Raw genomic sequence first — 23,552 nt, 5'->3', positions numbered from 1 at the left:
AGGACCAAACAGAACTGTTACAGTTCTGAGTGTATGAGACAAGGTTTCAAACTGCAGCTTACTCATATAAGATTTATAGCATTGCTCCTGCACAGTGTTCCAATTGCTGGGGCTGCAGATATGTGCTACCATGTTTGAGATATAACTTGGCATTGCTGGGACAAAATTCCTGAAAGAATCAACTTAGGAGGAAAATTTTCTTTTTCCGATGACTTCTAATGAGCCATTAGAAGTTCTGTTGCTTTGGGGCAGGTGCTTCATATCAGAAGTGCATGGTGGACAGCTCCTGTTCACTTCATGGCAGCCTAAACCCATTGCATGGTGGTGGTGGTTCCAGTTTCAAGGTTTTGATAGTCTCTTCAAGGGCATCCTCCCAAAAAACCACCTTCACTCTACATGACCTCATTTTGTAAAGGTTCCACTGCTCCTAACAAAGACACAGGCTGACAAACACGCTTTAGCATGTAGACCTCCCAGGATCCTTCCAAACAGTAGTTTTGTAGCCATGTCAATTAAGATTGCTATACTTAACCAAAACATTCTTCTTTCAAAAAAGAAGAAAACAAAATAATTTGCAGATAATCGACATAGGAAGACACTGACAGTAGAACTGATCTCTGAGAAATCTAATGGAAATTTTCCTAGCAATGGACCAGACATGGGTCATGATGTGGCTCTGTAGCACAAAAATGATCATAATCTTAGAAATATATGCAGGTGACAGAGAATTTTGGCATCATTTGCCACCACTTTCTTTTAAATATATAATTTTCTTTCCAGGCAGTGGTGGCACATGCCTTTAATCTCAGCACTTGGGAGGCAGAGGCAGGCAGATCTCTGTGAGTTCCAGGCTAGCCAGGACTATTTCACAGAGAAACCCTGTCTCAAAAACCAAAATATATATGTATATGCACACACATATACATATATACAAATATTTATATATACATCTATACATGCATGTATATTTTTTTTACTGAAATACATAAATTAACAGTTGGAGATACATGTTAATGACCATGCAAATCTAGAAAGAACATAAGAAAGAAATGGCTATAGGCATGGGGGTGTACACACCCCTTAATTCCAGTGCTCTCAGGAGGCCAAGACTGGAGATCTTTGTTAGTTTGAGGTCATCTTGATCTACACAGTCATCTCCTGGACAGCAGGGATTACATGAAGAGACCTTATATGGGAGAACAGGAATGAACACATTGTATTAACCCACAACAAATCCATTGAATTAAAGGAGATATTTATAGCCTAAGTGCCGACCCCAGGGCGAGTCAGGGCACATGAAGATGGCTAAACAGCATTTGGGATTTCAGTATCTAACAAACTAAGGAATTTACAAGGGCTTTACAAAAGGCTGTGGAGGCTGGCTCTTTAAGGAAGGAAATTATTCTCCAACTCTAGAGAAAAAGCAAGTGTCTGAACTGTGGTCAAGTGCTGGCCTGGAACTCACTATACTTCAAAGTTGTGAGGATTCTTCTGCCTCTGACACCTGAAAATACCATTATGACTGGCTTTTTGTCTGTTTAAATAGTGAAACATCTTGGACTGGAGTGGCTCAGTGGAGCACTTTTTCCTGCAGACAACCTGAGTTCAGTTCCCCGCACCCACATGGTATGCCTCACATCTTCATGTAACTCCAGTTACAGGGGACCATTATCATCTTCATGCCTTTGTACACACACCTGTAAACATTAAGAAAATGTATACAGGTGTAAAAAATGTTTTTTTACAGGTAAAAAAAATGTTTACACACACCTGTAAACATTAAGAAAGAGCGTTTTCAGATACTTGAATAAACAAGTCTAACGGAAAAAAAATAAAAATAAATAAATAAAAAAATATAAATACATAAGTCAATTTTTTAAAATAATCATGAAACTGTTGGTAGAGATACCTGATGTACCTCTTTTGTCAAGTCATGCTTCACCATAGAGAATGTATCACTGCTGCAATTAAACCCTATCTGTACCCCACACCCATGCTTAATTTCAATTCATAGTTTTTAAAAATTAATTCCAACTTTGTTTGGTATTGACTCATCCTGAAGTTTTTTTTTACTCTGCAATGGAAATCAAGACCATCAGGTTTACCAGAGTTGACGTCCACCTAAGTTGAGATCCACTCAGGCACCTACAGCTGGTTGTGTGGAGCAGTGTCTCCTGTTGCCAGTGAAGACTGATAAACTTCCCTTGCACACTGTCACCAAAACCCTATGCTTTCTGACAGACCTCTTCCTGTACTCATGTTTGCAGTCTTTTCTTTCCCTCTAGATTCTACAGATGGGCATTTGAGATTTGTCTTTCTGAATGTGGCTGTAGTTTCACTTACCTTCCTGCTATAGTTATTAAATCTAAGTAGATTATATATGTTTCACAAAGACTGAGTTAATACTAGGTTCCTGATTTTCTCATCTTAGTTTATTTAGCTGTTGAGAAAAGGTCAAGTAGTCAAATGATTCTGCTTCTTCTGTTATATACTTCAGGCCAGAAGAGGAACATATATTTATTTGAGAAACAAATGTACCTATAGCATTAGGTACTATGTCAGGCAAAGATCTCTAGAAAAATGAAAACAAAAGAATATGTATTATAAAGGGGATTGTGATGACTAACTTCAGCTCTCAGCTTGGCAAACCTAGAATCCCAAAGACAGTCTCAGTAATGGATTTATTGTGTAAAGCATGAGATGGGTTGAGCACATAGGGCCAGAAGGACAGATAGGAAGACTGAGGCCATATGTGTCCAATATAGCAGTGAATCTATGGGGCCATGATCTGTTACAACAATGGAATACCCAGATAAACTTTTCTGCAGACTCAAGATACAGACCATGAACCAAATCATATTTCTAAGAGGGATATTATAAGGTACTATAAAAAACAGACACCGAAGCCGGGTGGTGGTGGCGCACGCCTTTAATCCCAGCACTCGGGAGGCAGAGGCAGGCGAATCCCTGTGAGTTCGAGGCCAGCCTGGTCTACAAGAGCTAGTTCCAGGAAAGGCACCAAAAACTACAGAGAAACCCTGTCTCGAAAAATTAAAAAAAAAGAAAAAAAAAACCAGACACCGACCATTCAGACCATTCAGGCAGTACAAAAACACAGAACAACAACAGTCAAATTCTCAGAGGTACTAATGATTCTACCTTTAAAATGGTTAACTAAGAACACTATGTGGATCAAATAATTGTCTTTATCAAAAAGAAATTGCAGGCTTTGTAACTGCTGGTGCACGAGCAACTATATGCTCATCATATTGTAGAATGAAACAGACTTTGGAAATCTCCTATATTCGTCATTTAAAAAAAGAACGCCAAGCCAGGCAGTGGTGCCACATGCCTTTAATCCCAGCACTCAGGTGGATCTCTGTGAGTTTGAGGCCAACCTTGTCAACAAGAGCTAGTTCCATGACAGTCTCCAAAGCTACAGAGAAACTATGTCTCGAAAAACAAAACAAAAAATAAACAAACAAAAACAATAAAAACCCAACAACAACAAAAACTCAAAAAAAGGGAGAATGGTAACAGATTTTAGAGCTGTTGATAACATGAATCATCCAATGGGCTCTCTGACTTTCCTTTGCCTTCTCTATTGTTTAAAGGACAGCCTCTTATAGTTACTGATTTTAAAGACTGTTCCTTAACTATACCTTTATAAGAAAAAGATTGACAATAATTTGCCTTCACAGTGACTACTTAAAATAATTCTCATCCTGATAAATGATGTCAATGGAAGATTCTCCCACAAGGATTGTTAAATAGTCTCACCCTGTACCAAAATTTTGTAAGTCAGCCATTAGAAATGATATGTAAACAATTTCCTGAATCTATAGTTTACCATTACAAGGGTGACATTTATATATATATTGGTGTTGATAAATTCCCTATGTGGAATGAACCTCAGAAGGGCAATGAGGGCTCTGAAACTTCAGGAAGTCACTGTAGAAATGCAAGTCTGAGACCCATCAGTCCACTCTGTGTATGACTGTATCTACTCACAGAAGCAGAGATTTCAAGAGCATTGAAAACCTCTGAAGTTTTGTAATCTGAGTGCAGCTAAGAGAGTTCTTGGATGTGAGCATAGCTGTTTTGAATGGAGCCATTATACCAGAATGGTAGATCACAGACCCAGTCTTGTCCATCATTAAACCCTTTCAGCAATTTACCAAGAAGTGGGTTTCTTTACATGTGAACTGTTTCAAAAGAAAATTGAAAATCACCCTGAGTGAGGCCACCCATGTCTGAACAGGGTAGCAAGCACCAGTCAAATGCTTGTATATGTATTGAATCATTCAAAATGTCAAAGGTTCTGTGTTCAAGGTAAACCCTGAGAATGCAAACGGCAGTAGATACAAAACTAGTAGAGATAGTTACTTAGGGACTCTGCCCTTTTTTTTGATTCAAATTACAAATAAGTTGTGGAGACAGGCAGGATTTCACTGAGGAGGGAATGCAGTTTTGGGCTCTACAGTTTGTGTTGTATTTTCACATTTTTCTTCTTAGGAATGAACCAATACACCAACCTGAGCAACGGGATCAGCAATGCCAGGTTCTATGCAGACAGGAGATAGATCTGTAGCAAGCCCAACATCTATAACTTCCAAAGCCAAATTTCTTTTGCTGCTTTCTAGTCTTTGTCAAGAGATACTTTGCAACCTGATATCTACAGTTGCTGCTTTATTCACATCTTTCAACATTGTTATCAAAGGAACCTGAATATTTTTTGGCATCACAACTGAATATCATCTTGGAGAATCACACATACAGGGGTTTAGAACAACACTGATGCTTCTTAAATGGGCATTGGCACTTATGCTTCAAGTACTTTTAATGTTAGTGAACACCACTTTTATAATATGAAGTTTTTCTGCAGACTGTTTTCTTTATGAGGTTATTAGACCAGCAAAGTAAGTTCTTCAAAGTGCACTTCAATGATAAAAAGCAGCAGGCAGTGAGTGGTGGCATTGGTGGCAGTGGTGGAAGTGGTATTATGGCACCTTAATCACAGTGTCTTTTACAATTTTTCTTCTCTTTTATTTTCAAGACAGAGTCTCTCTATGTAACTTTGGCTGTTCTGAAACTCACTCTGTACACCAGGCTTACCTTGAACTTACAAAGATTGGCTTGTGTCTGCTTCCCAATTGCTGGAATCAAATGAGTGTGCCACCACTGCTGGTCATAAATTTTATTTTTAATAAGGTCCTTACACTTGACCTGAACCTGTGACGCTTTGCAGGAATCTGGGATCACACATGTGTGTCACCACACTATGCATTGTGCTGTTCAGTGTTAAACTACAAATACCTTTTAAATAGTGCGTTGAATTTTTATATCTATATTTTATTATATATCAGATGAATAAAGAATATTTCATTTTGAAATATCACTTTTTAAGTCACTCTTTCAATTAGCCATAATATTTTTTTCTTGCAATCTGTTTTACCTCCTGCATCCTCATAGGAAAGTAGAAAACATCCTCAGAGACTACTAGTGCATCCAAAACAGGAGCCTTCAAAGCAGACCCATGGAATGAACCATGTTGTCACAATTATGGCTATAAGATTGATTGTTTCAACTAAGTTCTGACAAAGAAAGCTATATTTCTAAAAAAAAATCACTTTATATCAATAAACTAAGTAAACTTCATCCACAATAGAAACTTGATAGGTTTTTGACCTCTTCTGACCAGTAATCTTGTTCACAATACACTTGAAAACCTAAGTGTACTCATACCAATTCCTCAGATTTAAATGAGATAACCTAGGTATATCAAATGCGATAACAATGTCTTGTCAGTGTGTCCATCTGATTTTTAGTAAACATAGGCCAAATTTTATTTCATTGCTCTGTGAAAATAATTCTGAAAAGAAGGGTACATTTTCCTAAGCTTTGGCCCTTCTAAGGAATCCCGCCAGAACCTTCCAGTGAGCTGTTCAAATCAATTTCTTATAGACATGGGAATTTATCACTAGTTAAATGAATCTTTAAATAGCATATGGGAAATCAATCTTTTTCTTTCTTCTTTTTCATTTTTGAGACACAGTCTCACTATGTAGAGAAGGCTGGACTTGAACTCAGAGATCTCTCTTCCTCTGGTTCCTGAGTCCTGGGTTTAGAGGATTGTGCCACCATGCCTTATGTATGTTGATATGGGCTGGGGAGATAGTTTTGCTTCTTCAGTGGGGAAGAGTTTTGCTATCAAAACACAAGCACCTGAATTCAAATTCTCAACAATCACATAAAAATCCAAGCATGGCTCTTCTTATGCTTCTGTTATTTCAGGCTACAGGAAACAGAGATAGGAGGATGACCAGGGATTGCTGTTTGTTGGTGCAGGGAGTCATTTGTTGGTTCCCGGCCACCCAGCTTTAGACCTGATATCTATATATATATAATTATATATATAATTATATATATATATATATCATATATCATATATATGATATATATAATCACACAAAAACTGTATTATTTAAATCATTGCTTGACTTATTAGCTCTAGCTTTGTTTTGGCTCTTACATATTAATTGAACCCATCTCCATTAATCTGTGTTTTGCCATGTGGCAGTGGTTTACCAAAAAGTTTTGGCATTTCTGACTCTGGCAGCTCCATGGTGTCTCTCTGACCCTTCCTTCTTTCTGACAGTATTCCATTTAGTTTTCCCCACCTAGCTCTGTTTCCCTATTGTTCTGCTATAGGCCCAAAGCATTTCCTTCATTCATTAACCAATAAAAGAAACATATAGACAGAAGGACCTCCCACACCTGTTGGTCAACAATCTAGTTGAAGGAAACACAATGTTTCACACAACAAATAAAAAAAACATAAATTATGACTATAAAAGCAAATGGTTCTCACACATTATAGGAAGCATCCAAGTAATTTGGAATTTATACCTTTTCCCAATTCAAACTCCTCAAATTTATTTCTTTGAGAACATTCTTCAAATTATTTTGATCATATTTCCATTCTTCCCGATTCCAAGAATCATCAGATCCATCCTTACGCACCAAATTTTGTGTCTTTAGAACAAAAGCCAAGCAACAGAATCCTGTGCTGAGAGAAGGCCAGAAGAGCACAGCAGGATCCCCCAGAGTGTGAATTGGAAGGTTGGGACAGGGCTGCAGAGAGAGGAAGCTGCTGCCCAAGAGGGTGACAGAGCAAGCTGCAACCCTTTCCATGATTATGAATCTAGAGGAGTAAATGTACATTAATGGCAGAAGATGAAATTAAGGAATTTTAAAGAGGAAACATTTTCTCTTAGGTGCACGTTTGGAATTTTATGTGTACAATTTTAGCATATGACAGAGGACAATCCAGGTCAGGGAGAGAGGAAAAGTCCCCTTTCAAAGACAATTCAAATAGGCATGTTGGAAAATAAACTGCTGACAAGTAATACTTATCTGAGTTCATGTTGACCTGTGTTGATGCTGGTTGATCCAAACTGATCACTTGAAACTTATAAGAACTATCTTTAAAAAGCAAAAATGTCAGATATGTCAGTATTACATCATCATTATTATTATTAATTATTATTATTATTATTATTATCATTATCATTATATGTCCTCTGTATTGAAATTCATGCTATAGAAGAGGCAAGGAGACTAATTTTTTGTGAGTCATAATAGAAGTTAAGAAACCTAAAAATAATTGTAACTAAAAGCAGTAATATTTATTTTTATTTGTTTAGGAGATTAGATGTATGTAAATCAGGAAGATGCCTCCATTAAAATCAGAATCATTTTTGTTTATATTTAAGAAATGACCAGGGAATATAGAATCCTGAGTTTATCACTGAATAGTGGGCATCACTGTTGTATCAGCTTATTTAGAATTTTATTAATGTTAAATGTTGAACTTTTGAAATCTTAATGTAACAATATCATAGAAGTGGAAGGAAATCTGTAACATGTATTACTATTTTATGTATCTAGACCTCATTTTTAAGTCTCCAAAAATCATTTAATTAAAATTTTATATTCTTAAAAAACCTTACACTATAATATTTTTTTCTATTTAATTAATCAAGAGATGTAGTGAGAACTGGAGAGATGTTAATCAGAAGTTAAGAGCACAGGCTGCTCTTCCAGAGGTCCTGAGTTCAGTTTTCCGCAAACACTTGGTAGTTCACAGCCATCTAAGAGATCTGCTGCCCTCTTCAGGTGGTCAGGCATATGTTGAAAGACTCCCACTGGGCGTCTTCCCTCGGGAGAGACCCCAAGCCCAGAGATCAGTCGAAAGCACGCAGCCGGATGCAAACTGCAAGAGGTTTATTGCGGATACACAGGTACCTGAGGGCGACAAAGTCTCTTGGAGGACTTGCGCGCCGCAGGTTGGGGGTGAGGGGTTTTTGTAGGAGCAAAAAGCGAGGTTTACAGAAGTGAGATGCAGGGTGGTAAATTTTTAACCTAGATAACAATGAGAGGAATATTCAGTGGTTTATTGTTCCTTTTATCCTGCCTTCCCCTTTCCTGGCTGGCGACCAGATGTCTGATTTCACAGCCCCTGGCTCGTGAGAGCCCCGCTTTATATGTGACTCAGACCTCGCAATCCTCTCTTTTTTGTTTTCTATGGCCAGTTCATAAATCCCTGTCTTGCAGCCTGATAAGGCTGTCCTTGCTCTAACCTCAGGTATCTTTGCTCAGCGGAGGCCTTTAATTAAGCCTGTTACTTGCTCAGCACTCCGGAGGTCTTGGGCTCCGAAGGCCCTTAGTTAAGCTTGCTATCTGAAAACCTTTGCAGAATGGCATAACTGTGGTTAAGACGAGTTGGGGTCCTTCATTCCCCCATTTTCTCTTATAAGTTGAGTTAATTCTTTAACTCAAACTGATCATGATATTTCTGTCTCCTATTGTCTCAGTTGCTGATATTGGTGGGTCAGGACCAGAGTCTGGATAACTAAAAGCCTGTCTTTCATAGGTTGCACCAGGTGATTTAAAATGCAGGGGCTGACTGTAATGATAAGAAGCAAAATAAGTAGGGGCCCAGCTATATATTGAAAACAAAATCAAAAGACTTGCTCAGACAATAACCATATGAAAACTAGCATTACTTCAGAATAGCTCTTAGCAAAATTATCTGATGATTGAAGCTTGAAAGTAACTACATGGTAGACATTGTGAACCATTGCAGACCTGGGATTAGCACCCATCATTGTGGCAATAGTCTATTGACTACAAAGAGCTTATCTCAGTCCTAAGAAACATATGGATGCCTTATCATTGTAAAACAATGTTTCCCTTAAAAGACAAGTTCAGTATTATGAAGACAAATCTCCTCTGCTGTAGACACTGGGAGTGTTGATCCTCAATTCCAGAGAATGCGCCTGAGAGGTTAGCTTCAGCCCAGCTGGCACCATATGACATTCACCGGCTTCCATTATGTTCTATAGCATCAGCTTCATCCAAATGTACAAGGGTTGTGCCTATTGTGAGAACTTCAACAAGCAATGAAAGAAAATGCAATACAGAATGACAAATGTTTAAAACAAAACAATGAGCCCTAAAGCCAGAGGACAGTCAATGTGGAAGCAGAAATCAAGAATTAGGTTCAGTTCGTAAGAGGTACAGAAAAATAAATATAATTAACCCAGTAAGTCCTAAAAGCTCAATATGTCGTTAAAACATTAGGCCAGCTTGGACCTAGGGACAACATTCAGAAGTAAAATCCATGGGGGTGTAAAAGGGAGATGGTGTATTAGGATTTATGTTCAGAACTAAGACAGCAATAGAAGAAAAGGATCAGCAGCATCTTGAGAACCCAGACAGTGATTCTCCAGCCTCAGCACTCAGAGGGACTGGAATGGTGATCGTAAATAAAACCATATTTGTTTATCTTTTGAAAATTAGGCCATTTTATAATCTAAAGCAAAATTTTCCTGTAGAAAAGCAAAACCAGTCAAGAGGTGAGAAAGATTCAGGTGTGCTTGCTTTTCTCTGCCAATACGGTCCAATCTGGAAAAATCTCAGATCGTACAAAATAATTTCTGTCAATAGGTCCCAGACATATAGGGGAGGAACGGAACAGAATTACTCTTCGCTTCTGTTATCTGTTACCGTGTTTAAAAGACTTTAACTCTTAAAAAAATGAGCAGAGTCCTGTGGGCTTCTGACTTCAGGAAAGAAGAGCCTTAAAGGCGATGTAAACCCATCTTACAGCAGATGTGCCTGTCCTGTGCAGGCCCTGAGCTCAGGATATCCATCATCAGGGTCAGCCTTAGTCAGCAGATGCATGAGTAGCAGCTAACTAGCCAGGTAGCAGAACTAGTGGCAGCGATTGCTGTAGCATTTTAAACCCAGAACAGGACAGAGGGAGGTCTGGCCAGTCATTTTGCTGGTCTCTAGGGCCAATTTTGTCAGTTTATATCCTATCTATCTGACCTGAGCTTTGGGGTTGGTAAGCATAATGTAATTTCCAATAGATCCCCAATTGGGCGGCCAGTCCCTGACTTACCTGGGCAACAAATGCAGGTCCATTATCAGATCCAATTACCTTGGGTATCCCAAACCTTGGGAAGATTTCTTCTTTGATCTTCTTAGCCACCGCATTGGCTGTCTCAATCCTGGTAGGAAAAGCTTCTACCCAGCCTGAAAAGGTATCTATAAAAACTAATAAGTACTTGTTGCCATGTCTGGCTGGCTTAATTTCTGTAAAATATACTTTCCAGTAGGCTCCAGGCCAATCGCCCCTGAGCCTCTTCCCAGGAGCATATATGGAGTGTCCTGCATTAATCATAGCACAGTCCTTGCAGTTTTTGACTACTTCTTCTGCCAAGACAGAGAGTCTGTCATCTGATTTTCTTTCAGCCACAGCATCTCAAGCTTTTTGGTGTCTTGGACAAGTATATGTCTTTTCCTGCAGATGTTAACAGTCCTTTTCGTCTGTATATTGCTCCATGAATATGAGCAGTGGCAAAAGCATATCTGCTGTCAGTGTAGATGCTGAGACTTCTCCCTCTGCCATCCATAGAATTTGTGTCAATGTCACAAGTTCAGCCTTCTGGGTGGGCCAATGTCCCTGAAGGGAAGCTATTCATCCAAATCATTTGCTTCCTGTTCATCATTCCTGCCCCCACCTTTTGCTTACCTTCAGTCTTGTATACCTGCTTGGCTCCGACTCCCAGCCTTGTGCCCCAGGCAAGCTTCGCCATTATTTCTGGCTCTGTCTGGCGCTGCTCAGCCTGCCATTCTGCCAGCCGCCTGTCCTTTCTGCAGATGCTGGTATGATCCATAGTTCATCGACGTTAGCAGGGCACAGGAGCAGCAGCCTGGTACAGGAGGGCACCTGTGGTAGCATTGTGAGTGCTCTATTGCAGTCTGACACGGGTGAGGGGAGCAGACTGCAGGGTGAGCAGCCAGGGCTCCTGCAGGCTTTAAGACAAGTGTGGCACCAGGACAGTTGCTAGGAGGCAAGGATTTCTCCGGTGGTGATGGCATGGGGCGGTGGTCATCCTGGTGAGGAGGGTGTGGTGAAAGCAGAGGCAGGCAAGCAGCCTGCGTCTTCTGCAGAACTGAAAACAGCAGGAAAAGTAAAAGTTCCTCGTTTGGTCAGCAAAAGCCTTTGGTCATACATTCAGGGATGACCAAGGAAGAATGAGTCATTTATGTGTCCTTAAAAAATCTATAGAGGTATCTAATGTCCTTTTTCTTGCAATAAGCACATTAGCCTTTGTCCAAGGGGTGCCTCTGTTTATCTTTATTTGTCTTTGGTCCTCTTCTGTTGCCCAGGCTCCCTATCTGTCTGAGTCCAAATTTCCTGTCTATGATCCCTCCGGTTTTCTCTTTTTTTTTTTTTTCGTTTAACATTTTCTCTGTCTCCCCAAATTCTGCAAGGTATAATCTTGCAACCTATCTATCTGCTGTAACTTCTTCCTTATATCTGATGTTGACTGCCCTATGAAGGCCACGGCTATCGCTGCCTGTTGACTTTTAGAGGTTGGGTGAGATGCCTGTAAATCTTCATTAAACATTTAAGGAACATAGATTCTAACTGGCCCCTGGAGAACTTATCTTTTCTTGGCCGAATTAGTGGGGTGCCTTGTAGCCCCCCTGAGAATTGCCATGAGCCCAGCATTTTGACTGTCAGTTTCTCCCTTTAAGAATTAATTGGACATCATCATGTAGAAGAATGAAAGTGGATCCATATTTCTCTATGCACGAGACTAAAATCCAAACAAATCAAAGAGCTTAACATAAAACCAATAATATTGAACCGCATAGAAGAAAAAGGGTTTTAAATACATTTTTAAACATAGTCTCAGTGGCATAGACATTGAGAGAAACAATCAATCAATAAATGAGATCTCCAGAACTGAGAAGCTTTCTGTATAACAAAGGATATAATCAAGAGAACATAAAATCCTGTACCAGTACGAAACATTTGAGACCAGCAATTTTTTAACATTAACCGACAATAATTTGTAACCAGCCTCTATAAATGATGACAGATATTTATAATATTTATAACCCATAGGATCTGAAAGAGCTCTTTAAGGCTGAGAGCCAAACTTGGGGTGAGGATACACATTCCAAGGCTGCCAAGGAATGTGCCACAAAGACCTTGTCCCTCCTCACTTGAGCTGGCATGTAGCACACCAATCAAAGACATACAGCACTTCCACCTAGACACAGCATGCCAAGAATATCTCTGTTCCCACCCATTCCTAAGGAAGGAAAAGGCAAAATAGAGTAAGAGATAAGAGGTTGAAGGTCATCTCTGCTGCCTCCATATGAATCTTCCACAGCAGGACACTCAGCATCCACTGGGTCATCTTTTTTTTCTTTATTTCTCTTGTCAGTCTTGCTGGCACCCAAATGTATGTCAGCATTCCTAGAAAAACATAAACAAAACTCTCCTCCCAAATTAATATTTAAGAGTATTAAAAATCTCAGTGTAAAAATTCAGCACAATCAGTACTGGAAGAAGGCTGGTTTTGAACTTAGAGACCTGCATGTCTCTGTTCCAAAGAGCAAATCTTGTTTGCCTGTGCCATTAAAGCAGGCCTTAGAATTAGATGGAATTGCTTTCAAACAGAGCATGTCTGTCTGCTGCTGTTTTTCCAGCAATATTTTGAATTAAAAGTTAAGTGTAAAGAATGCAAGAGAAATCCTTTCTCTGGGGGAAGCTGTCACTGCTAGTCCCCCTCTTTTGTCTAAAACCAAACAGTTGTCACTGGGAATTGAACTTGCAACCTCAGGAAGAGCAGGCAGTGCTCTTAACCTCTGAGCCAACTCTCCAGCTCCCCATTCTCATGGAAAAAAAAAACCTCTAGGTCTAGGATTGTTTATTTCATCCGTTGCCTGAGGCAATAGGTCCGCCTCTGAGGCACGGCCCATTGTGGCGCACTCCGCATGGCCCAAACAAAGGCATGGCCCCGCCCCGGGCCTTGCGCGTTTCCGCGGGCGATCTGTGCACCCTGAATGAGCCCGCCCATGTGGCTATGGAAACGCGGCTTTCTGCAGAGCCCGTGCTCAGGTGCAGAAAAGGTCCTCTGAAGACCGCAACCCTGCCAGAAGGCCGGGACACATAGCCTCTGATGTCATTCGGACTTTAGCCCCCCCAAGTCGCCATAGCGACCTGGCTTTTCGTAGACGCCTCTGCGGACTCCAGCAAACTCCTGCCGGCATCTGGTTAGCATGGCCATGCCTCCCGGACGAGTTAGCACTCTCCGGTGCTGTTCTGTACCTCCCTCCCGAGCAGCCGGGACCATAGGTGTGCGCCACCGCGCCTGGCCCATCTCCGTGTCAGTTAGCCGCTGCAACGGTTGCCCAGTATTTCAAGCATACATATGAGAGCCAGGCATAGAACTCTCCCATCAAAATTAGGCGAGAATCACCTCAAAAATTCTGTGGCTCTTTAAGAACAGGGAAGGCAGTTGTCAAACACGATCAAGCCCGCCTCCCTAAGAGACTCTTGCCCCAAGTCTCTATCAGCGGGTACGCAGGTGGACGGAGAGGGGGCTGAAGCCGCGGTTTCCCGTACCCCATTGTACTCATAGTCACGCCTTTAGTTACCTCATTTTTTCTGCTGTTTTTTCAAATTCCTCCTGCACTGAACTTAAGGGATTTTTCTTCCCCGTTGCTTTTTGTACCTTCTTTCAGATACCTTAACTTTGATTCTTTCTATTTCCTTTTCTTTTTTTAGGCCTATATTTTTCCATTTTTTTTTTCCTCCCCCATTGGAGTCCTGCCAGCGACGGCCCACAGGCCGAGGGCGGGCGGTCATGGGCGGGGACTCTGCCGTTTGCCCTGGGCTCAGGGCTCGCCGCTCGGGCCACGACGTCGGCCGCCGGCAAACCTCGCTCTCCGCTGCGGGCACAGCGGGAGACCAGGCAGGCTGCTGGTCCTCAGCGGCCCCTGGCCGCTCGCTCGAGCCCGGGCAGGCTTCCCTTAGCCCTCCCATGCATGCCGCCGCGCTGGGGGTGCCTATTTGTAGTGAGGCTTAGAAAGGGTAGTTAGAAACTGCCCCTTGCGGTGTTTCAATAAACAAACAGACAAACCATACAGATGCACAATAGAACAGACCGATAATCAGACACGCTGCTCAGACGGAGGTTACTACAGAGGGGCTCCGGACACCCCACCTCCCAGACGAACCCCGAACCCTCAGACAAAGTCCGATTCTGGTCGTGGGTTCAAACAGACGAGTCCCGTACCCTCGGACAAAGTCCGATTCTGGTCATGGGCTCAAACAGACGAGTCCCGTACCCTCGGACAAAGTCCGATTCTGGTCGTGGGCTCAAACAGACTCCCCCCGGGACGTCTCCCGGGGTGCGGGGGGGAAGTTCCCAGGCCCGTCAGCCCCTCTCCAAGGCCCGCTACAGACCGACCCAGCTGTGTCGACCCAGCTGTGTCGAACAGATTCAGATTCGCAGCGCAACAATCAGACACAAAAGACACAGGACATAGAACATAGAATCTGGCCAGCTCACCTCACCTCCCGGCAGTGATTCGGCGGTCTCTGGGATAGGGGCCTCAACTTCCCGGCCAATGCACCAAATGAAAGACTCCCACTGGGCGTCTTCCCTCGGGAGAGACCCCAAGCCCAGAGTTCAGTCGAAAGCACGCAGCCGGATGCAAACTGCAAGAGGTTTATTGCGGATACACAGGTACCTGAGGGCGACAAAGTCTCTTGGAGGACTTGCGCGCCGCAGGTTGGGGGTGAGGGGTTTTTGTAGGAGAGCAAAAAGCGAGGTTTACAGAAGTGAGATGCAGGGTGGTAAATTTTTAACCTAGATAACAATGAGAGGAATATTCAGTGGTTTATTGTTCCTTTTATCCTGCCTTCCCCTTTCCTGGCTGGTGACCAGATGTCTGATTTCACAGCCCCTGGCTCGTGAGAGCCCCGCTTTATACGTGACTCAGACCTCGCAATCCTCTCTTTTTTGTTTTCTATGGCCAGTTCATAAATCCCTGTCTTGCAGCCTGATAAGGCTGTCCTTGCTCTAACCTCAGGTATCTTTGCTCAGCGGAGGCCTTTAATTAAGCCTGTTATTTGCTCAGCACTCCGGAGGTCTTGGACTCCGAAGGCCCTTAGTTAAGCTTGCTATCTGAAAACCTTTGCAGAACGGCATAACTGTGGTTAAGACGAGTTGGGGTCCTTCAATGTGAAGGTAGAATGTTGTATTTATAATAAATTAACAAAAAAGGAGACATCTATTATAGATTATTTGAAACAGTCAATGTAGAGTGAGTTCCTTTAATCAGAAGAATAGTAATAAGTTACTTTGAAATCTATTTGGTGAGCTCTCCTCTATTTGGAATTTGGTAACAAGGTAAATGATTTTTAGATCTTGTATAAGAAATCTAATCTAATGTGCATGACCCAAAAGAGTAATCTGAACAAAGAAGGCATTGTCAGCAAGTTAGAGGCATGACACTGTTTTGTCGAATATGGGAAATGTAAACATTTTAAATGCCAGAGGATTAAGTAAGGAATTATTGACATTACTAAGTACACTTCAACCTGCATTCCTAATTATCCTCAATAGTTTCTGTTAATTTGGAGCATAAACCCCAGTCCCGTGCATCTATCCCAGTCTCCAAGCCTGAGAACTGTATTGATCTGGACTCCAAATCCCAGCAGGCCAGGTCCTGACTCCTCAGGACCACTCCCACAGGGTATTTAAATGAACTCCCCAAAGAGGAACATGTGTTCTCTTTTCCTCCCTCCCCTTGGTGCCAATCAATAGGGCAGAACTCCCATTAAACTTGGATATTTCTTAATTTGGCTTGTTTCGATTTGCCTTGATTGGAAATTTTGCATCGGCAGAGAGTTCATGTTAGAAAATATTCCTAACAGTTTCAATTTAAGTAAATTCATTTTTAAGTTTATAAGTTGGTAGTCTTTACAGATCTAGAATTTTATGTTTTATCCCTGTTATATTTAACCTAAAAATAATAATTTTTATCTAAAGTTCTTTTTAGTATTTACATGGAACCTTTTAATCATAAAAACAATTTATAGGGAGACTGACAATTTTATATATTCTTTTAGTGCACTATGGAATATAACAGGTGCATTAAGAAACCAAAATAGCTGTTGTATGAATGAAAAGACAGAAAGGTTTATTTCAAATGAAATATGAAATTAGGGAAATATAGAAAAGGAAGCAACCAGCTTTGTGCATGTCTGATCTGCTGCCAGCAACACATACAGAACACACAAATTCAGACATTCAAAAACACAGTCAAAAATCAAGCACACTGGGCCACATTTCCGCTCATATGGACATTTTAACAGGAAGACAAAGAAGATTTTTAGATGAAACAGCCCACTGCAAGAAGGTAGATATTTAAAACATGGTATGGGAGGTGGGGAGAGAAGGACAGAGTAGAGGAGGGATGTTAAAGAGTTATCAACAGAGAGCAGGGAGGAGGGGCAGAGACTCAGGCCAAAGTGAAAGCAGAGAACAAAGATGCAGAGTTAATAAGCATTTGTACAGAAAGGTTTATGAAGTTTTCATGGACATCTCCAGTTGAACTGAAAAACTATTTAGAATGTTTACAACCTGGAGAAGGCACCCTTATTCTTATGACTTAGTTTTGGATACCTAACTGGAAGTTTCTTCAGCCTGCCCTGAGATTTTGTAAACAAATCAGGAGCTCAGGTAGCCTCATCCATATAGAGATAAAGAGAGGGAGAGACAGATATTTAGTGCAGGATAGAAGAAACAGTCAAGAAAATAGTTTATGAATGTTGGAGAATCACCATTTGAATTTGGAAGTCAGCTCAAGAAGTTTGACTGCCTGAAGAAGCAGGTGTTGTCTGTCTCCCAGTCAGTGAAGTCAGTTTTGATATTTAAATGAGGAACTTACAGAGCTCCCTGCTCCAAGCTGATTTGCAAATTAGCTCATTAGTTCCCAGTGAAACAAAGCAATTAAAGCTGTTTGAAGCAGGCAGGGATCCTAGCTGCCAGCCCCGGGAAGACACTAGGGAAGAGCTTGGGAAACTTTATCAACCCTTGTTGACTTTCTCAGGAGGACAATTGGAGTGATTTAAAAAAATTACGCTTACTAAAGGAAACGAAATAAGATACCATTTTGATGGTTTGGCTTTTTTTTCTTCAAAAAACCTGAATGAGATAGTAGCAGAGTACTCTCCTGAAGGAAGAGAGTCCAGTGTCTGTCATTATCTGATTTTGAAGCTGACTTATTTTTTATTAGTACTGTTATTGAGCTATTAATATAAACAATAAATTCTGTATTGAAGATTTTGTTTGATCGATAGTAAGATAAAAATTATATAAAGAGAGCAATTAGAGAGGATTGGAGCAAAGCTACTCATCCTTAGCAAGGCATTAATTGTTGGCAGAGGATGCTGGTTTGTTTCCTGGACACTTAGACCCTGTCTTGAGAGGCATGTGTCAGAAAGTTTTCAGGTGTGAGTCCAAGGCTCCTGGGACACAATGTACCTTCTAGTTCCTAAGAGACCAATGTGCTCCCTCCTGGAGTGAAGTGTTCATGCAGCTTTGTGTTTTTGTGTATGTTCTCTTAGTCATCAAGGAAGTATGGAGGCTTGACAGGACAATTGGTATTAAATATTAACCATTAGTAGCCTGTATTATATGCAAACTTCCTGATATACTGACATACTACTGTATTGATCTTGGAAACTGCCATTATATTGTTGTTTTAGTTAGGGTTTCTATTGCTTTCAAAATAAACCATGACCATGAGAACTCTTATGAAGGAAAACATTTAATTGAGGTGGTGGCTTACAGTTTCAGAGTTTTAGACCATTTTCATCATGGTGGGACATGCAGGGGTACTGGGAGACATGGTGCTGGAGCTGAGAGTCCTACATCTTGATTAAAAGGCAACAGAAGGTGAATTGAGGCACTGGGCATGGTTTGAGCAAATATTCAAACTCAAATTCCACTTCTACAGGGAACCAATTCTGCCAAGAAGGCCACATATACTTTAACAAAGCCATACATCTAACTGTGTTTTTCCCTTTGAGGACCATTTTTTTCAAACCATCACAAGTATCACAGATAACCCCAAAGGGCTCACTTGTTTAGGAGAAAGAGGAGAGTGATTGTAACCAAGAAGGAAGAGAGAAAAGAGAAAAGTTTTTGCACCCAGATTATCCTCTCGGGAGACTCAGAAGTCCAAGTCAGAACAAATCATACTGAATTAGAAAATGCCCAGATTTTATGGACAAAACACTCCTGGATGATTTTCTGGCCCCACAGAGAGGGTATGAAAAAGGAAGCCTAGAAAACCACACATCTGTTTTCTGGGGGGTATTTTAAATATCCTAGCTACTGGCCAATTAGCATTTTATTAAAGCAATAAACTGACAAATCATTACAGGGTATAAGATCATTGTCACACGGCACTCCCCCCCTCTTTTCTTCAAAACAAGATCTCTGAATCTAATCTCCTTTGTTTAGCTTTCTTCCTGACTATTATCCATACATAACAACTTGTAACCAACCTTCAAAACAAAGAAAAACATTCATAATCCATTTTTTGGAAATGTGGGAGTAGTTTTCTAGGCACTGATATTCTTCCAGGAACCTAAAGAAAATTTTGAATTATGTTCAAGTCCTGACTGCAATATTCTGTGAGGCTTGATCATCTCAGCCAGCAATCTTGAAACTTTTCTGGATGTAGAACTCAGACATATGGACCATTCATTCCTATTGGGATTTCTCAGGGGTTCTTCCTTGGTCAAATCTCATTTCTCTTAACCCAGAATGGTTCCACAGCCTCTAAATTTTTGTGGAAATAAAATCAAACCTCTTCTCCAAGGTAACATAACTTTTTACTTACATTTTGAAGTCAAGGTATTTTCAAAATATATATGTTGAATTGATCCAGAACCATTTATAATCAAATATCTTTTAGTATTTCAACAATTCAAAGATAACGCAATAACATACAGTATGTAATATCCCTTAAAAAATGCTGGCATGACCCTGGCAGGCTTGCAGAGCAGCTGCTAGTCCATCAGAGAGAGCTGTGGGTCCCTGCAAGATCCCCAGGGGCCATGAAAACTGGTGGCGAGCTCACAGAACAGGTGGGAGCACGTCCAGGGCAGGCTGGTCCTGCCATGTGGGTGGGTGAGCTGGTGGCAGATAAAAGGCTTACAACACATAGTAAATAGACATAAAGCTGAACATAAAGCTGAATATTTATTACTTAAAGGCGAGAGAGAGACAGAAAGACAGAGACAGAGAAAATAAGAGACAGAAAGATAGAGACATGTGGGTACACGCCAAGAGAAAAAACAGAAAGAGGCTAAGATGGTGAGGAGAGGTCAGAAGTTGCTTGGAGTGCGTGTGGCTTGTCCCTTAAAGGGACCAGAGATCAAAAGGAATAACAGTATGCAGACTCTCTGTGTATTTTCCAATTTTACATGGCTTTATTTTAAACTCTATTTCTTTTATTTTTATTTTTTATTTTTGGTTTCTTGAGACAAGGATTCTTTGTGTATCTTTGGCTATCCTAGAACTCACTCTGTAGGCTGGGCTGTGCTTCAATTCACAGAATCTGCCTGCCTCTGCCTCCCAAGAGCTAATGAAAGACCTCGGATATGGGGAGACTCTCACTCAAGCCTCGGGATGACACGACCCCCCAGTAACTCACGGGAGACCATCCTTGCTGCAATCACACGAGGTTTTAATCAATGAGACGAGAACCAGTGCACTGGGGCCCAGACTCAGAACCCAAGCAGGGGAAGAGTTCAACCCTGAGTGACCAGGAGAAGTAGTTTTTATAGGAAGAAACCATACAGCCCAGTAATCCAAAAGGGGGCAGGGAGGGTGTCACAGAAAATTCCAAAAATTTCAGTGATGATTACAAGTGGGCAACTCCCTGCCTCTCAAGATCATTCTCAAGGTCATAATCAGCTAGTTCCTATTCCAAAAATACCAATGATAATTACTAGGGGGAAACTTCCTGTTTCTCAAGATTACTCTCAAGATTACAATCTAACTTTATCTTCAGCTAGTTCCTGAAACTCTGAAACTGGCTAATCCTAGATTTATGATTCTTCTCTTCCTGCTAGATTTTTGGCTCTATTTTCCTGCTAGTGGGGAGGACTTGGATTTATCCAGGTCTTTCCTTGAGATTAAAGATGTATGCCACCATACTCAACTATTCTCTTTCTTTCTTTGTTTTTTTTCTTTGTTTATATGGATTTTCTACTTTTTATTTTCTCTCTCAAGCCTACATATATTTTAAACACACTCTAAACTATTTAGAGGATTATTTCACCTGAATTTATTTTCACTGTATATCTCTCTTTTTCTGACCACATGAGACTTTAATTTGCTAAATGATATGGCTAGGATTAAAGTCATAACTAGATGACAGATCCACCCTGTTCATTAACTTTTTGAGAGTCTAGACTCATGGTGGAGGTACTGACTGGAGCCATGTTTACCGCTACAACTCTATGGCATTTCAAGGTCCCTGACACCACCAAGAAGCATGCTGTCAGCTATTCATATACACCATATAAGTACTTTGTGGTAGAACTTCTTAAAAGGTCTGCAAGGTTTTTGCAGCTAAACCTGAGTCAGGAAGTTTTTCTTAAATGAAACTTATTTGCCTCAAGCAAACAGAGTGTACCCCCCCCCAAAATGCTGCTATCAAGAAGCCATGCTTATTCCATCTAGTGAGACATGAATGGGCGTTCCTGATAAACTTGGAGGGGAAGAATGAAAGTGTAAGAGACATAAGAAATGACAGCAAGACAGGCCTTCTCATCAAGGTGCCACTTATTATTCCTCAGAAGCTGTTATATAGCAAACAGGCAGTGGGGAGGAGAGGTAGGATGCTGGAATTCAGGTCTGAAGACATCCCTAGCTGATAAGGAAAACCTGAGGTCTGTGACTGTTAACTAACAAAGGAAATGCTAATTGCTTCTAAAGCCTGGGGCCTGCAGGTCTCACTAGGTTAATTTCCTAGATCTGGAACTTGCTCTGCAAAGGTGAATATCTTACTTGTGAACTTAAGATGGCATAAACAAAATACAGGTCTTTGCTTCAGCACATGCTTAAGTCTGTTCTTTTGCTTCAAAAATTAGTTCCCAAGCTTTCTCAGGTTTTATATTGATGGAAATGTCCACATTGTACATTGTTTGTTGACTCAGATTTCTGTCACATCTGGTTCTGCAGCCATTCAGTAACAAAGAAACACACAGAAATCAACATTAATTATAAACTGATTGGCCTATTAGCTCAGGCTTCATATTTACTCTTATAGCCTACATTAACCATTAATTCTTGTCTGTGTTACTTATGTGGCTTGGTACCTTTTATCAGCAAGGCATTCTCACGTTGCTTCTTCTCTGTTTGAATGACAACTGCAGACTGACCTTTCCTCTTCCCAGAATTTTCCTGTTCTTGTCACCCCACTTCCTGCCTCATCAACCCTGTCTATACTTCATGCCTGGTTGCCCCACCTATACTACCTGCCTCGCTATTGGCCAATTGGAGTTTTATTAAAGCAATACAACTGACAAATTTTACAAGATACAAGCTCATTGTTCCACAGCAAAGTCTCTCATTCTAATCTTTGATTGATGATTCATAAAGAACTTCTTAAAGGGAAAAAAATAGTTATTTGTCTAAATTATGTACCAGTAGAGAAGATCTGGAAGTGCACAAATAGCTTTGTTTAAATCCTGATATGCAAGTATTAAATTATCTAATTTGAATATTCCATTCACATACATTTTATTGAAAATTAAATTTTGTAATTTTGATTTAGTTTATAAATTCTTGAAAAGGTCAGAAAAGAAAATTTCAAACTTGGTTGAAACATTTCATGTCCAAGCAGATATCACCAATTTATAATAATGTGTATGTATGTGTTTGTGTGTGTGTGTGTATGTGTGTGTGTACACTTACAAGTGATTTTTTAAAGGACAAGAAATAGACTAACCTTTCAAGTTTAAAGATAAGATATTTGTAAATGTCAGTCTGGAATACATAAACTTTCTTTTTCTCTGTCTTTTTTCACATGTACACACTTTAACAGAATTTTTAAAAAAATATTTATTTATTTTATATGTGTACTTGAGTGTATATATGTGTACCATGTGCATACAGAAGCTCACAGGGTTTAGAGGAGGACATCAGATTCCTTGGAACCTCAATTACAAATGGTAGTAAACTGCCCTGTGGGTGCTGGAACTTGAACTGGGTCCCCTGTAAGAGCAGTAAGCACCTTAACCCCTAAGCCATCTCTCAGGTCCCTACACAAAAATTCTTAAACTATACTTTTAAAGTTGTGACAAAAGAGTTGCACCATAGTGTGTCATGAAATGAATTTCTCTAGGAAGAATCAGCATAGGCATTTTTGGCTGAAAATACTTTCACACATAGTAAATTTTCATTATTGTGTATACGTATGGATCTGTATGTATGTTTCATAATTCTGCTATGTTGTAAAATGCTTACTTAATCTTGGTTCATAGTTAAAATATGATGATATGTGAAGATATCCATGTCAGTCAGAGAATTTAGTTCAGCTGTTGTGTGATTTCACTCTTTGATTAACGGATGTTCTTATTAGATGGTAGTGATCAGGTACATTTGGCAACCATCATTCTACAATAGAAAGAGAATCGGACAAACTGGCTTTTGTTTCAATTAGACTGAGAAAATGGATTTGGGATTAAGCTCTAGCTGTGTATATCTCAGTTTGAGTTTAGCTCACAGAACTGCTATAAAAAGTCAGATGCAGAAGTCCACGTTGAAAATATTGAACAATAATATAGTAAACGTATAAGGAAATGATACATTTATGAGAATTATGAAGTTCTGTCTACTTTATATAATGTGTGTTGTGTGTGTTATGTTTTCAACTGCTGTGCAGTTACAGGTACAGGTACAGCTACAGGGTAGATTCTACCTGGAGAGCTAGGTCCAAGCTTGTCTGTACTGGCTCTCAACAGGTAAATCAGGGTTGTATAAATATACCATATTTTTGTAAGAGACTTAAAAGTACATACTAGTTTAAAATATGAGACTTAATGCTTTTGTAGTCTGAAATTAGATGTGATGAACAAACAGTTATGA

Source organism: Myodes glareolus, chromosome 3 (assembly GCF_982192425.1).
Source record: "Myodes glareolus chromosome 3, mMyoGla1.1, whole genome shotgun sequence".
Taxonomy (NCBI): domain Eukaryota; kingdom Metazoa; phylum Chordata; class Mammalia; order Rodentia; family Cricetidae; genus Myodes; species Myodes glareolus.
The sequence above is the reverse complement of the archived record's forward strand: the minus strand, read 5'-3'. Positions refer to the sequence as shown.